Genomic DNA, 17079 nt, shown 5'->3' with positions numbered 1-17079 from the left:
GAGACCTCAGTGGGAGGTGTGACCTTTTGCACATGGACAGTGTCAGCATCTTGGGTCTTTAACTTCATGTTACTTCTGTCATTGTGCTTAAGCCATGTGAAGGTTCTTCTGGCTCTCTATCATATTCCTGAACTGCTGGTTCTGTTGGATATGCATCTGCCTCTGCAAAGAGTTGCAGTAAACCACAGCACTGAAAGGATCTGTGGTTAAAACTTGTGTGTTTTCATCATCTTTCCTGGCTTTTTTCTTGTTTTAAAGCTCAATCACTTATCTCCTGTACACTATAGACTTGCGAGCAGCTCTGAGAGTACAAAAGGAAGTTAGGGAGGTAGACAGTAAGAAGCTGAAAGTGGAATGGTGTAATTTGTCTTAGAAAATCTAATGTGGAACCCTTAATTGAAGATTATGTACAGGGAGGGGGAAAAAAAGTCCTCAATCTGTCTGAGTCTACCCACGCCAACAGTGGAATTGATGCAATCGTGGCCGAAGTGATCCTAGCTGGAAACTGGGAGATGAGCTGTACTAAAGGGAGGGAGGAAGAAGGGGGATCTCTTGCTGGCTCTGCTGATGATGGAGCAATGAGGCAGAAATGACACTTGCTCCATCCACATGTTGTACCTGCTTGAACTTCTTGGTTAGTCCCCCAGACTTCCTCGGAGTCCTATTACAAAGAAATTGCAAAATGTGCCTTGCTGTCTGATGCTGTCAAAAATAAAGAAGGAACCTGTTCTTCCTTCCCTGGTGTTTCAGCATTCAACACCTTGAAGAGTGGGACTCTCAATAAAACATGTAGGTGAGAAGGGACGACTGGAGGTTTGGCTATTGATTAATGCACACTTACATCAGTGTGTGGTCAGATTGGCATTGTTGAGCTGAGGTATGAATATCTACAAGTAGGATGGAGGCTGGACACCACCAGTCCAGGGGCTATCTTGGGTTCCCTGCTCTCTTGTTCGTCAAGTCCTAATTGTGAGCTCCTGAAAGAAAGCTGCTCTGGAGCCAAGCATAGAGCAACCACTGGTTAATGTGACCTTCCAGTACTTGAAGGGAGCAAATAAACAGGAGGGGGAAGGCTGCTTATAAGGGTGGATAGTGATAGGACAAGGGGGAATGTTTTTGAACTGAGACGGGAGGTTTAGGTTAGATATTAGGAGGAAGTTTTTCACACACAGGGTGGTAGCCCAAGGAGGTTGTGGATGCCTCGTCCCTGGAGGCTCTGTGCAGCCTGGTCTGGTGGTTGGTGACCCTGTACATAGCAGGGGAATTAAAATTAGATGATCATTGTGGTCCTATTCAACCCAGGCCATTCTATGATGCTAAAGGAAAGCTTCAGGGGCTAAAATTATGAAATGGCACCAATGACAGAGTATAGATTTTAGGCTAAAAGGTAGAGCTGGCCTCTACACTTTTCTAATCTAACTTTGGAGATGTGGTTCTTGGAGGTCATGAAACTGCCTGAATGAGGCCAGATGCAGCCATTCCCTCCACAGTATAGAAACAAAGAGGATCTCAATGCAAGTTCCTTCCAGCAGTTTTCCCCATGCAGAGGCTAATGTAGCAGTAGTATCAAGTACAGTCAGCATCCGTTGCTGGGAATGCATAGCCACTGCCACACCAAAGGCAGAGGCACAGCACTGCTCTCTGCTAGGCAGAGCAACAGCTGAGGTCTCATGGTGTCCAGCATAAGATCTGTAAGAGTAGTGTTACCTTATCCCCTGTGATTTTCTGCTCTAAGGGCTCTATGCTGTTAGAATGTACAGCCCGCAGTAACCAGGTTCTTAAAGCCTTCAGAAAGGTTTCCTGGTCAGGACCGGTTTAGACGGGGAGTGACTGAAATAGAGGGTTTGATGGCGTTCTACCCATGTGCTGAAGCAGTGCTGGTTCCTTCAGCAGAGGGCCAGACTTTCTCATGGATGTTCTCATTTTGTGACCCTTAGGTCACGGTGGGTGTGCTCGGATAGAATGACCATTGTGAAGGTGACGTGGGCTATGTCACAGAGGACCGGGCACCAGTCGGAGGGTGCAGCTTGGAGCACTCCTGCTGAGCTTAGAGCATCAGAGGACATCATGCCAGCTGGCCCCTGTGAGATTTCAACACAATGCTCCATCCACAAGGTATTTCTACCTCGCTTGGTCACTCCAGTCCCACACGGCTTTGACTCAACACTCTCCTGTGTGCCCCTAAGAGGCTGCCTTGCAGCCCACCAGGGATTTTGTGACACCCGCTCAGCCACCCCACTGCATACAGAAGTTTTGGCTGACTGTGGTAAGGGCATGCTCCACCTTAGGAGGGAGGTGAAAGCCTAGCTGGAAACAACCTGAGTCTGCTGCACTGGTGCCAGGCACGGAGGTTTAACTGGTGGCAGGTGGGCTGGGCGCAGGTCTGGCACAAACAGCAGGAGCTGGAGCACCTTGAGTGCTGCTGGCAGCCAGCTCTGCGTCTTGGCACTGCCTGCAATGTTTTGTCACTGTGTTGGGCCCTGGCCACAGACAAGTTTTTGTTCTGCCCTTTTTCACGCAACTTATCAGCTCTGGGGCTCCCTTCTGTTTCCTGCTCTGGAGCTGGAAGCTTCCCAAGACGTGCTGCTATGTGCTGTCTCCTCTGTGGTGGCTTGCTTACAGGAGCTGGTTTGGAGACCAGCTCCAATCTTAAAAATGGTCAGACCCATCCTTGAGCGAGGGAGGATTTGTTGGAGCAAATGTCTGCTTGGCAATCCTTGCACTGGGTGATCCAAAAGGCCTGCATAGCACTCACCACATGGCTGAGCTCACCATGTGGCTGACTCTCCTTCCACCCTCAGATGCACTTCTGGTGGCAACAACCTCTCCTTTATGTCTACAAGATGTTGCATGAGATGCCTGTAACTCACCCCCTCTCTGTCGGCACAGGGGTCCCAAAATAGTAACAGTTGCTGGGAAGATGGGTGCAGGAGGGTTGCCAGAGGGCAAAGTTCATTAAGAGCGAAAAAATGAACTAACAGGACATGTTCCTCAACTCCATGCCTCAATGACCAGGCATCTTTCTGCCAGACCTGACCATGGGCAGCTTCACAGCTCTCTGATGACTCCATGGCATGAAAATGAGAAGAGGCTCAAACACCCCCCTCCAACCTATTCAGCCTTTGGACTAGCCAAAGCATGGAGCAGATTAACCCCAATTAGGTGGAGGTGTATAAAAGACTACCACAGAGCACTCAGCCCTTCAGATGGGCACCTTAGGCAGTGGTGTCAGGGAAGCTGACAGGCAAGCAGGCAGCTCCAGCTCAACATCTCCCAAGTTGTGTGGATGCTCAGGACCCACCGTTGCTCTATTTCTTGAACTGTGCCTGCTTCAGGCATTGCTCTTTTCCTCTGCTCATTACCAGGCTCCAGAGCCCCTCCTCCATCTTATTCCATGTGCCCCTGGGCTCTGCTGAAGAAGAGTGTGGTGGAGGGTCCATGTTTATGGAGGGATGCACTTAGAAACATAAAATCAGAATCATAAAGTCTGGAAAAGACCTCTAAGATTATCAAGTCAACCCATCCCTACCATGCTCACTAACCATGTCCTTCAGGATGCTGACTGCACCACATCCCTGGGCAGCCTGTGCCACTGCCTCACCACTCTTTCTGAGAAGACATTTCCTAATATATACCCAACCCAAACCTCTCCTGGTTCAACTTGAGGCCATTTCCTCTCATCCTATCACTAGTTACCTGAGAGCAGATGCTTCCCTCCCCATCTCTTTCATCACACTCATCTTTCCTCCTGTGAGATCATCCGTCTCCTGACTTCTTTCTTCTGTTTTCCCCAAACACAGCAACACCTTCACCCATGTAACCTTTTGAACCCCTGACTCCTCCAAAGGCTGGAAAGCAAATACAGCGAGTTTGCCCAGCTCTCACAACAGCAGCATTGGTGTCTCATTTCTGTCGTTCCTTTCGCTTTAAATGGCCCCACATTTCCTCCAGGGTGCACACAGAGATTCCCTTCACTTCCAAGAGGTTTGCACTGCTGTCAGGCAAACAGCCAACTCAAACCGTCAGGGCTGGGAGGTTCAGTCAGGAGGCAGATACTGAAAATCCTCTCTCCAGTGAAAAGCCAGGAGAATTTTCCTACAGCAGCTGGAAAGAGCCACGCTTTCCTTGGGATCACAGGATGACGGTCTCTGTGTCGTGGAAAGTTTGTGTCACCCCTGTTGAGTCAGGAGTGTGATGCATGGAGTTTGAGTGGCCAGTGGGACAGTGACATGGGTTTGTGTTAAAGAAAAAAAGGATTCTTGACAGTGTTATCACTCATATGGGCCGAAACCCACAGCTGGCTGAAATCACGGTTAAGAAAAAGACATTGACTGCAATGGGCTTGGAGCAGCTGCAGGGAGTGAGTCCCAAGGTGAATTGTGAAACCAACACGCCTTCACTCCATTACAAGTTTGTTTTCTGTCAAGGGTTATTTGCCTTGGTCTTCGTACCTACCAAACACAGCATACTGCTTGCAGGTTTCACAGCGAGGCAGAGCCGGAGGCAGCAGGCAGTGTCCTTACAGGGATGCAGCTCCTCCCCCAGCCTGGATGTTTGACTGTGTGTCCTCATACCACTATGTCAGGTACCCTCCCCGAGCTGTGCTGGGATGCCATTCAGCTAGCCTGGGTTTCACACTGCCCCTCATACCCTGATTTGTACAGTAGCTGTCCATGAATGTATATCTCCTTCTCTCAGATATGATGGATAATATTGGTGGGAAGGTTCAACCTCTACTCCCATGCCACCAACATCTTGTCTCTGACAACATAGGCTGAGGGAATGGGGATTGTTAAGCCAGGAGGAGGCTCAGGGGAGACCTTATTACTCTCTCCAACTGCCAGAAAGGAAATAGTTTGGAGGAGGTTGGCCTCTTCTCCCAGGTAAAAGTGATAGGACAAGGGGGAATGGCTTCAAGTTGTACCAGGGAATGTTCAGGTTAGACATTAGGAAACATTTCTTCTCAGCAAGAATGGTGAGGCAGTAGCACAGGCTGCCCAGGGAGGTGGTGCAGTCACCATCCCTGGAGGTGTTCAAGATATGTAAAGATGTGGCACTGAGGGACATGATTATTGGGCATGGTGTGGAGGGGTCAATGGTTGGACTAGATGATCTTAGAGGTCTTTTCCAACCTTACTAATTCTGTGATTCTCTGATTCTACAACTTTTGGAGCAGCCCTGGTGTTAGGTGGTGAGGTTCTGATCATTTTCTTTTCAACTGCTGCCAATCTTCATTACTCAGCCTTATACACCTCATCTGGCTGAGGTAGGGTAACAGGACTTCATTTCTGTCCAGCTGGCCATATATGAACACCGCACAGAGTTTGTGCTGGCTTTGTCCCAAGTACAGGACAGGCAGCATCTTATCCTAAGATAGAACAGCCATAAAGATTAGCTGCACAGAGCTACCACCTAAAAAATTTAGAAAGAACAAGTTCTCTCATCTGCCTTTTGTATTGCATGGCTATGGTGTGTTTGATCTGATGTCAGGAATTGGGTTCACCACATCATCATCATCATCATCATCATCAGGCTACAGCCTGAGTTGGCTGCAAAGCTGTACTGTTTATTCTCTGATATCCCAGAGCCCCCCAGTCTTCTCCTTACTGCAGACCATGGAATAGGAAGGGGTCATCAGCACTGCTGGCATCCAGCACAATTGGTCAAAACAGTGACCACCTGGAAATACAGAAGCGATATGATAGGAAAGGAAATTTAACATCAGAATGAGCATCCTCAGGAGCTGCTGGGTAGGATCTATTTCTGTCACAGATAGATTAGTCAAGGCAGGATCCTTAATGCCTCCACTGGAGATGTCCAGGCATGTCTTATATAAATAAATATATATATATATGATATGTATATATATATTATAGCTACAGCTGCATAAATACAGCTACACAAATACTTGTTTGCCTGACCATTTCTTGGGCCTGAATAGGCTTGTCCCAGCATTGAGGCAGAGCACAGCAACTTCGGTGGGTCCTGCTCTCAGAAGCTGTGCCCTACAGGCTCTGGGTGTCCTCCAGTAGTGGTATGGGAAGGGTGCAGCAGCCCTCAGGGCCAGGAGCTGCACCCTGTGCTCAGAAACACAGAGGTATTTTGACCAACAGTTCATGGAGATAAGCTGAATTGTCAACTGCCCTGGGGAGCAGTTTAGGATGTGCCTTGTGGGGTCATAAATACATGATAGTCCCATAAGGGGAAAGCAAAGATTCCCAAGCTAGGTTTGGGAAAGGCATCCTAATGGAGTCAAGCATGAGGAGGGAGCACAGAAAAACCTTTTTTTTCCCCACAGCTTCGTTCATACCAAGCCTGGAACAGTAAAAGTGGCTCAGTACACCCCTCAATTTTGGGCTAACTTTTGTGGTGCAAACCTAACAAGGTCTGCCCCACACATCCTTTGCACCTATGGTGAGTCCCACCTTGGTGCACTGCTCCTGACACCACTTCTGATGCACCCTGAACAGTTGTGGTGCAGTCTTAGCACCTCACAGCTCGTATCCCCTCTCTTGCCAGCAAGGCAAGCCTGAGCAGGCTCCCTCCACTAAAAGCACTGTGGAGCAGACAGCTGTTGCTATAGATGGCGGGTTTTTGCTGCTCTGCAGGGAAAACTATGTCACCCTTGACCTAGGAGAGCAGATCCAGCCAAACCACAGTCTTCCCTTGCACCACATCACTCCCAGCTCCTGGAGCTCCCCAAGGCTGTGTGCAGGGAATGCAGGAAGGGGGTGGCCACAGGAGGAGAAGGCGTTCTCAGACAAAGATCAGATCTCAGAACACTGTATCTGCACTCATTAGGAGGCAGTAAAGAAGCTGGGCAATCAGAGATAAGAGTGAGCAACATGCTGTTCCCAGACGGATGGCTTGCCCGCTGGTAAAAGTGGGGGGCACAGCCTGATGCATTCTTGACATTTTGTTCTCCCAACTGATGCCAGCTCAGTCCTTATCAGATATCTCCACAGTCAGTGATTTTTCACAGTGGATAACACCACCAAACTGCTTAGGAAAAAATAATAAACCTCTGTCCTGGGCAACTAAGCAGAATATTCCCATCCCGGCCTTCATATGGGGGTATTTGTGGTTTTACCTTTTCCACACTTCTCTACTTAACCTCTTCCCCACCATGCACTTTTACGGCCTCTTCCAACCTGAAGTTTCATGAACCTCAAAATGCCTTTGCTGCTGTTCCTCCTCTATGCCAAACCACATGGAACAGGGCTTGGTGTCACTGTGCTGTGCGAGAGGCACCCTCTGTGCTCTGCTCGGTGTTCAGTCCTTTGTTAAAGCAATATTTGGGAAGCTCAGTTATGTATGCTGAAGCCAGGGATGCAATCCCATTGCTTCCCTTTTGGTTCTGGGATAGTAAAGCTTTCCAGTGGGTTGTCTCACATGAGTGATGACAGTGACAAAAACATTCCCTCGAGTAACACATGCTGGTACTGTTACAGCACGGTGCTGCTCTGCCCTCCATCCTCAGCTTGTGCTGAGTTCAGAGAATCATGGAATAGCCAGGTTTCCGGGTTAACTTAGGCCCTTCTTTGGGTCTGTTTTGAAACAAGCAGGATTGTTTTCCTTTCCCTTCACCCCTCCATTGTATTGGCAATGATGGGCATCAGCAGCTACCAGCCTGAATCCCTCCTGAACAGATAGGTCTACCACAGCCCACTGAGCTGCAGTCAGTCTCATGCATTGCCACATCAGAGCATCATACATACCAGCTGTAACTAGCCATATTTTCATGGCTTGCACAGCTTTGGGCCTCCACATCTGCATGCAGTCTCCCTCAGCCCACACATTGAGCCCTGCAGCTCCTGACTCATGTTGCAGGACCCTATTTGCCCATATTTTTGGAGGGGATACGTTGTATTGATTGGCACCCGTCAGGGTTAGTTCTGGCCCTGCAGCAGTCCAACTTGTTTTCAGTTCCAGCCATGGGCTGGTCTTGGTCTCCTCTGAGGGAGCTGGCTGCATTCCTCTTTTCCTTCCTCCTCCCCTAAAAGCACCCAACCCATCAAGTGCAGCAGAGCCAAGCACTGCAAGTACAAGGACAGCTTCGCAGGGGCATGTTCTTTCCTTACATCTTGTACAGGCACAGAACAAAATGGGCTTTGAGCTTCCTCTGCTGCTTCCTATTAAGCAGCAGTGGAACTTTAAATGCCCAATCCTTCTGCTCTGACTTTCCTCTGTATCATCAGAGAATATTCAACAATATAGATATAGAATAGCATGGCAGAGACTTGCCCATGGTCAATGGGAATTGCCTTTCTGTTTATTCCACACAAATTCTACTCATTCTCTGTCCTGAGAAATGCATCCCGGCACTGATAGAAACCCTTTAATACAAAACCCAGAGGCTCCCAACTCCTTGCAGAAGTGGGACAAAATCTGCCAAGTGAAATCCTATGGTAGCAAATCCCATCCTCAGAGTTCTTCCCTATCTGACAAGGACAACATATTTTTCCTGACTTTGGATCTGGACGCTGGTTTACCTTTAGATATACAAGCAAGATGCACCAGGGAGGTCCTTCAGAAGTTTCCCAGCAATGTCCCTGCAGCATCAGGAATGTTACCCAGAAGGTTATGGAGTTCCCTCTTTGGAGACTGCCAAAAGCCACCTGGGCACATAGGCCTGGACACTCTGCTCTGGGTATTCCTGCTTCAGCAGGATGCACCCAAAGGTCCCTTGCCCACATTGCAATTTTGTGCTTTGGGTGGATGCAATGCTACTGTTGCACACTGATACTAATTCCAGTGATTAACATTGTTTGTTTCTTCAAACAAGGAACTCCAACTTTTGTCAATATCTCCTTAACAGTGCAAGCTCACAGCTGCTTCATCTGAAATAGGAGGTAAATGGGATTGAGATGCGTGCAAGTGTGTGTGTTTGTGGTGCTCACGCTACAGGGAGGAAGTGCATCTTAGTGCAAATTAGGGGAAGTGGAGGAAAAACAACACAAAGAAAATGCTCCATTGAACAGGACTTGAATTGGTATAGTGGCTGCCGGTTTGACTAACTTATGGTATCACTAAATCCCATTCTCCACGCAGGGAAAGAAGCCCTGCAACTGTGCATTGTCAGCGTGACGGAAGAAACAAGGGCAGCTGATGCTGGCTGGGGCAGTGTTGCTCCCAATCCCACAGACAGACTATTGTTCAGCGCGGTGACAAAGGGCTCCCTTCTTCCCTCTACCTCACTCACTTGCTCATGGACGCATTGGAACAGTGCATCTTTTAGGACTGCATCAGTTACGGGTAGAATGCTTTGGCTGACTGCCCCCATTGCCCCATGGGGAGGGGCACACACGGTGGTTACTCTCAGAACAATCTAAACCCATCTCTTGGGCACTGCTTTCTCACCTCTCCCCACAGGTGAATGTTGCTGGAATGGGAGGTGGTTAACAGGGTGACCTCTTCCTCTGCTCACACGGAAGAAAAGACTCAGAAACATCTGATAAGTGGCAAGTTGTCCCTGCTGGGGTCCTTCCAGTCTGTTGTGCACACTTTACCAAGAAGACCCTATCTCTCAGTTTGTGATCTCTGGCAAGTGGCAGTGTCCACATCTGGCCAGGGAAGAGAAAACAGGGAAATAATTTTTTAACCAGTGAGAACAGCAAAAATCAACACAGTGGGTAACCAACAGCACAGGTGTCACAGCCACCTCAATTGTTCTGGGCCATGCAAAGTGCTCAGCGTGAACACTGGTGACCATGTCTGCACTCAGATGACTTTTTGCAGGAGGAGGTGACAACCCTGCCTATGATAAGGGGGCTGGAACTGGATGGGCTTTAAGGTCCCTTCCAACCCAGGCCATTCTCTGATTCTACAATTCTATGATTCAGCTTACACCTCTGACAGATGCCTGTTCTGAAACAAGACCAAGTATCTCACTGGAAGTTGTGTCTCTGGGCTGCATTCATACACAGCAGCTCAGCTACAGGCAGTGGCCTTCCTCACATGAAATACGATCATTTTGGATGGAGGTTAAACAGGTGGAGCTGACTAAATCATTCAAAACAGGGTGCACATGAGTAATACTCTCCTCCTCTCCCCTTATACTTTCTCAGGAGCTATCTTTTCCCCTTTGGGCTGTGCCTGAGGCCAGGCAGGATGGCTCATGTGAAGCCTTGGCAGCATTGGCACACACATGTGAGAACAGACCTGCCTTTGTCCTGAGACCTCCACAAGCAGTCCAGGAGCACAGCTCAGCCTCTCCTCCAGGGCTGGGGTCCTGGATCTCTGATTTTTTTTAGACCAAGGTATGGTGGATAGCTGCACATGTATGCAGGGTAAGAAAAATGAAAAGATGAAAGATGCCTTGTGGTCTTGCTAAGCCATATGTGTTTATTTCCCTTACCTCTTGGGCTACTGCCAAGAGCCCCATGAAGAGCTGTGCTAACATGTCCACATGTATTGAAGAGAGCACAGCTGTCAAGGTTGTGCCAAATGTGTGTTTTGGGGAAATCACCAAAGAATTTTCTCCTTCTTTGCATCCAGATCTCAGGAATAACGAGACTGTGACTTGCATTCTATAGCTCAGGCTAAGCTGGCCAAAACCACTTATCCTTGAATCTATGGCACTTGGGCATGCTGACATTCTGCAGCTGGAATTTAGAGTTGCCTACAGCTAACTTTACCCACAGTAGAACCAAGGGACAGCTTATTCAGTATTGTTCAAGAGAGAAAGTTTGGCTCCAGAGCTATTTTTTATGGCACACATTTGCGAACAACTTAGCAGCTGTCTCCACAGCATTAGTGTTAAAATCACCCTTTAGTATCTGCCCTCTGTTTTAAGTAGGCAATGCAGATACGTTCTCATGCCAGTACTCTTCAGTCTTTCAGTTCAAATAGCAGTTGTTTCCCTGGGATTTACCCATCTGATGTATTAATAGGCAGCGATCATATGCCCTTTTAACACTCATCTTGCCATGCTAAAAAAAAACCCCAAACTGGCTAGGCTCCTACTATCAGCTCTCACTTTTTTCCAGATCACTCTAGTGCCAGTCTTTGCACTTGGTAAATATTTCTCACTCCATTTCCTGTTCTGCTGGAAGGTATATCTGCCCTCCTTGCTACTGCAGCACCTCTCTCTTGTGTCTCTTCAGCAACAACTACATTTTTTTCTCCAAGGTCATTATTGAAGATATGAAGTTGGCTGGTCCCAAAATCAGTCCCTAAGGAATTTCATTAGCAATTGCCCACTGCTTTATGTGCCAGCTTCTCTTCATTCAGCAGTTCCTTATCCACTCTCTAGTTCAATTGTGAATCCCTGTACACCCCTGCTTTCACAACTTCCTTACCACTTTCTGTCAAATATAAGTACATTCCACATAACCAGTGTCTAAAAATGAGCAGTTCTCTCCCCCAACACAGAAATAATCCCAAACGTTGTACATTTCCTATAACCATGTTAAATGTTGTCCTACTGTCACTTCAATATGTTTATTTGTTCTTGACATTCTTCTTGGCCTCAGCTGTTCTGAGGTCTTGAGTTTGTAAATAATCACATCCTTGTTTTGTCCCATTATTTTGGTAAAATAGTTGGCACTATGCAACTGTGTAGTGCTTCTCCACACCTCAGTTATACAGGATAATTGAACATCTTTGCCATTGGACTTACTACTCAATGTGCCATTTTTTCAGGTCTCTGGGAACCTCATGATCTGAATAAACCTTGCAAGTTTTTCCTTGACTTTGCTTCTATTTCCAGGTGTTTTGTCTTGCAATCCCCTTCTTCTACACATTTTTTCTTATAAACTGAGCCCAAACTGGATTTATGAGGTCTATCTTGATCTTGCTCTGACTGCACAGAAGTCTGATCTCTTTCCTTGATCATTCTTACTTTTACAAACAACTTCTTTGGGCTACTTAGGACTTCCTCAGCAAGGTCTGTCTCACCTTCATATCTGCCAGTTGATGTGTCCTCTTGCCTAAGCTGTGTGACCTCTGCAATATAGGGTTTTTTTGCTGAATGCTCCCATCCTTTACTGAGCAAGTTTTGTCATGAGAGAGAGGCACCTTTTCTAAACACTCTCCATACATTTTCTTGCTCAGGAAACCAAGCTAGCTTCTGCAGTGTTAAGTATGAACATCTTTCACATACAAATACTTGAGACTTTTAGCTCAAATGTCTACATCACCTCCATCCATAACTTCTGTGATGATTCCCATTTTTTGGTTGAAAAAAAAATTCACTGTGGCCCCATGAGATTGACTCTTCCATTTAATTTAAACAGAATCAGCCTGTGCCCAGTCAAGGTTAAAAGTTATCTCCTGCCACATTGTTCTGTAATGTCTCACTTGTTACCAGGAGCACAACAGCAGCTCTGATTAGTTTACTGCCTCTTTATGAGGAAATGTGTCAGCCGATGCATCCGGGAATACCTGAACCCAGCCAGAGCTAGTAGCAATTATTCTCCAGATAGTAAGATAAAACCTGTAGTAATGACAATTTCTGGTAGTGCAGATCTTTCTTAAAACATGAGAGACCTTCATCAACATCCTGAGCCAACCTTGGGTAAATGCAGCAGAATTCCAGTCATCTTTCCTGAAGGTAATACGAGGCAGATGCTGTTTTATCAGCTCTACTGCTTCTTGTTCCTTCATGGTCAAAAACATCATGAGCAGACAGTACTACCACACAGACCACTTGCCCTTGCTCTTCTTCCAGACCCCTTTTGTGACATGGTGATGATTTTACAGAGTCCCCAGTCACACAGACTTATCTTTCCAGGTACTCCTTGGGTCTCTGGCTCCATTTTGCCCTTTTGCAGCCCCTCCTGCAGCATGTCCTCCTTGTCAGGTTCCTGGATGCCCTCCTCATGATTCTCTGAGTTCTGAATTTGACCTCTTCTCTTTCTTTTTTCTCTGTTGGGTCCAGTTTTTCCTTTTTATTTCCCAGAATTGCAGGAGTTGGAAGGGACCTCTGGAGATCATCTGGTCCAACCCCCTCCTTGATGCTTTTCCTTCCATTTCCAGCTTGTGAGCTTTTGTTGAACTTCAGATGATGTAGTAGCAGGAAAAGAGTTCTCTAACGTGTTTGATAAACTTTTCTCTGGTGACTGCTCAGAAGGTGTGGTAGGGATGACCCAAGCGTATCTATGCTTATGCTACAATGAGGGTACAGGGACTGGGATGAGGGAGCCTGCTCCGTGCTGCAGTGGGATTTCCACATATCCTGACAACCTAGAATGACGTAAAGGCATCCTTACTAGGCATGCACCAATAAGTGAAGCACAGCACCTCTTGAGCATCCTGAAGGAAAATACAGCTTTCAGAGCATGAGAGTGTATTGTTCCATGGAAAGTGCTGGCTGCAGCTATCTAAAGCAAAAACGTGAACTCATGAGAACAGCTGTGAGATTTCATCAGCCTTTGTAAGCCTTTCATAAGCCTTGTTGAGTCTCCCAGCTCCAAAGTGTCTGCTGACTTAAGACAGCAAGGGCAGGCCACAGTAGCACAGAGTCAGAACGTGCAACTGTTTTTACCTGTAGACAGTAATTCTAATTGCAGTTATGGCTGGGAATCTCATTTCCTTAGGAGGAAGACAGCTGCCGTAGCTTTGCACAGTGTGGTTGACAGAGGTCAAGTAACTCTCTTGTTGTGCAATGCATCTGTTCCTAGCCAAGTATCAGATGGAGGCAGATGGGATGGATGAGTCTCCAGCACCCTACTCCAGATGTCAAACCTCCCGCTCCTTTCTGCCAACGCTTGAACCACATTCCTCCCTGCAACTTCCTTGTCTCTTTCCCTTGGGTACCAGGTTTTCCATCACCATTCTGCTGGGCAGCGTCATTCACATGGAGCATTTCCTCCATTACGTTTCTGTCCTAGAGGTGATGTCCCGGCACAGCAAAGCCTGTTGGCAGCATCATGGGACAGCCTCCCATTGCTTCCCGATGGCCTTGCTCAAGGTCACACCGCGTGGCAGCGACAAGAATAGAGCTTGTGAATGCCACCTTCTTATCCTTTTGTCCCAAGGCCAAGCACCTGGGACAAAGTTATATCCGGCCAAGTGTGACAGCAATGCCTGGGTGTGATTGTGGAGCTCAGGAACAGGTTACCGCCAGTGCAGCAACCCCAGCAGTGCACACAATAGGCAGCGAGAGGTGCCAGCTCCGGAGGCTGGGGACCTGGGGACACGTTGTGCTGGAAATGCTGAGGCCCCATTCAGCTGCACCAGCACTCTCTTGCTGCAGGACTGCCAGTTCCTCCCCGGGAAAGCAGCAACGCCCTGCTGCTGGCGCTCCAGCCCCAGCAGGAAAGTGGGGATTTAGGGACAATGCTCAGGCGGGGTGATTGGGCCATTCAGCAACGTGCTGGCCAAGGTACAAGTTCTGTGACTTGTTCTCTGTACTTGCTTTTTGCATAAGCCCGAATGCTGGGGAGACAGCAGGCATGGAAGTTGGAGGGTGATCTTTGCCCCACCTGCTTCAGCTCTGTCCTAGAGACGTCCCCTGCAGAAAGGCTGTCATTGACCCTAAAGGGACAGCTATCAGATGCTGACAGCATGGACTCTTGAGAGCGTGGGGGACTTGGGCAGCCAGCCACTATGAAACGAAGCTCTAATTTTGGTAGAAAAAGGTCATGTAGCACAGGCTACTGCCAGCTAATGAGAAACGAGTCTGGACAATTAATCAATACACAATCTCCTCCGCTAATCATATTGATGGAAGATGAGCTCCATCCCCCAGGAAGGGCAAAGGCCATTGAGTTAAACCATTTAACAGCATTTATTTATATCCTCGGTGGTTCAATAATCTGAGTCTTCCCTGATAGCATCAGGCTCCCAGGGGTAGGCAATACTGTACACCAAGAAAAGAAATACAACAAAAAACCCAGCTATTTCTTAAGAGGAAAATAGTCCATTAAGAGAAATGAGTACTTTAAAAGGTAAACACATTCCTTTTTTTTTTTCAAAATTTTCAACCATACGCATGTATACACAAAGAATTTCTGCAACATTCCATATAAATGCTCCAAAAAGCATCATTTCCTAAAGGGAAATGTTAAAAAAATATATTGGTGAGACTTAGGGCATCCCTTGCTTGCCGTTGCAGCAGGATGCCCTGCTCAAGAAATCTGCCACAAAGCGTTAGAGGAGAATTTACATCCTCAAACCACACCTTTCCTCTGGCAGGCACAAAAAGCTTTTTAAGAAACCAGGCCCTGTGGGTAAGGCAAGTTCACACTTGTGTAATTATGGCCTGTGTTGTAACACACTCGTGCCGAGGGACAAAGATGATGTCAAGGCACAGCTGCTTCTGCCACACAGCTGGCTTCCTGCCTCCCTGATAGAAATCCTGCTCTTGCTAGGCTGCAAAGAAGCGGGTGGTTGGACTGTAAATTGGTGGCTTCAGATTGTTCTTTGTGGTGCTTTTGTTGTCCCAGCAAAACAGCGCAGCCCTTCGCTTGCACTGTCCATCCATCTGAACAACCTGGGGGAAAGGCCCTCCTGCTCACAAAGGAGCTGTTTGCTTGCAGAGCTCCCTGCTGGGACTTATTTACAGAGCACTGCTGAGAGTCACCAAATCTGCTTGTACAGCTCTGGAGATCGTTCAAATCCTCAGTTCCCAGACCAGTGATTAATGCTGTGCAGGGAGAAGTTAGGGCTGAGGATAAAACTCCGCTTTCAAAACAAGGACCGCCGGTCTCAAACTGAGTAAACATTTTCCCTTGCCTGTGTCAGCTAATCTGATTGCCAATAGAAGGGCAGGCTGTGGGAAATGGCAGCCACGCTGCTGAACTGCCATGGCACTGAGGGACATGTGTTAGCGGGCACGGTGGTGATGGGTTGATGGTTGGACTAGATGATCTTAGTGTTTTTTTCCAACCTGAATGATTCTGTGATTCTATGATTCTGTCCCCCAGCACTCTGTCCTGCTCCCTTTATTGGGGCACAAACAGAGCCCCTGCGGTACAAAGCGAGCTCGGAGGTAAATCTCTGTCTCTGATCCTGGAAGGAACAGCAGGTTACTCTCCAGCACCTCATCCCCCCATTAACTCTTACTTACAAACAGCCACAGGGCCAATGCATGCTCAGAGGATGTGCCTCGTCCTGCTGGATCCCAGCACAAAGGTATTGACGCAACAGATAAACCCGCCCTTTGAAAGAGTAACTGAAGCCAGAACAGGATTTTCTCACACTTTGAAAGCATCTCTGGACAGGAAGGCTTAACTGCATTGGCAAAGATGTGATCCATGTGCCCAGGGTCTGTGGAGGCAACCTACAAAGCTCCGCTGACAGCAGCTGCCCAAGGCAGCATCCAAATTGCATGGCTGTCCATGAGAACCTGTGGCTTTCACGCTACAGATACAGAAAGTACATGCAAATACAGATATATATATGTGCACACACATGTCATCCTCCAGACAGTCCTGCTGCGAAAGCCCATCCAACCAGCAGCTGTTGCCTCTGGTACTGCCAGAGGCTAATGAGATCTTGTTGAAAAGGGCTCTAAGCCTGCATGCATTCAGGTTTAATTTTGTGCTCATCTTTCCCAGCTGAGTTCGCAGAGAATGCTGCTATTGTGAGGGCAAGAACCTTCCTGCCATGCCAGCACATGCGGGGACCGACGTTTCATAACCCGCCTGCCATCAGGAGGACAAAGTCCCGTTGAGTGGGCATTGGCTCTGCCTTTCCTCTCAGATAGTGCAGGATCACCTGAATGCAAGTTTGGCAGGCTCCCAGGGCATGGCACAAGGCTGGCCAAGAATGCAAGGCAAAGCCATTATCGGTGCACTGTCCCTAACAAAATGAAGACATTCTGTTTCATCAGAAACTAATATTTGTCCCTGCTCTTTCCAAGCAGAGGAAGAAAGGCGCAGGCTGTGCCTGCTGCAATGTGTACCTTGTGTGGGGGCTGCCGATCAAACACTTTGACTTCAGAATTCAGGAGCAGCACTCAGACTGAGTGTAAAGCAGAAACAATAAAGAAAGGCTCTTTGGGAAGAAGAGGAGACAAAATTGTAGAAACATAGAATCACCAATTTTGGAAAAGACTTCCAAGATCATCCAGTCCAACTGCTCACCCCTCACCAATATTTCCCCACTAAACATGTCCCTCAGTACAACATCAAA

At 47.7% G+C, this 17079-nt stretch overlaps 1 long non-coding RNA gene across 4 annotated transcripts in view; it reads right to left on the bottom strand.

The window, feature by feature from the left end:
- Window positions 1-4895: 4895 nt before the first annotated feature.
- The window catches only part of LOC149919799 (uncharacterized), a 50130-nt gene continuing 37946 nt past the window's right edge, over window positions 4896-17079 (bottom strand). Inside the window, exons 6-7 of one of the 4 annotated variants that reach the window (XR_016471116.1) lie at window positions 9361-9563; window positions 4896-5679 (exon numbers count right to left, since the gene is read on the bottom strand). This is a non-coding gene — a long non-coding RNA (uncharacterized LOC149919799). The remainder of the gene's footprint in view (window positions 5680-9360; window positions 9564-17079) is intronic. The other 3 variants (XR_016471129.1, XR_016471115.1, XR_016471127.1) reach the window with 3 other exon arrangements.

The sequence above is a fragment of the Phasianus colchicus genome, chromosome 1 (assembly GCF_987193195.1).
Source record: "Phasianus colchicus chromosome 1, bPhaCol1.hap1.1, whole genome shotgun sequence".
NCBI lineage: Eukaryota > Metazoa > Chordata > Aves > Galliformes > Phasianidae > Phasianus > Phasianus colchicus.
This window is presented reverse-complemented; position numbering and strand designations above follow the sequence as displayed.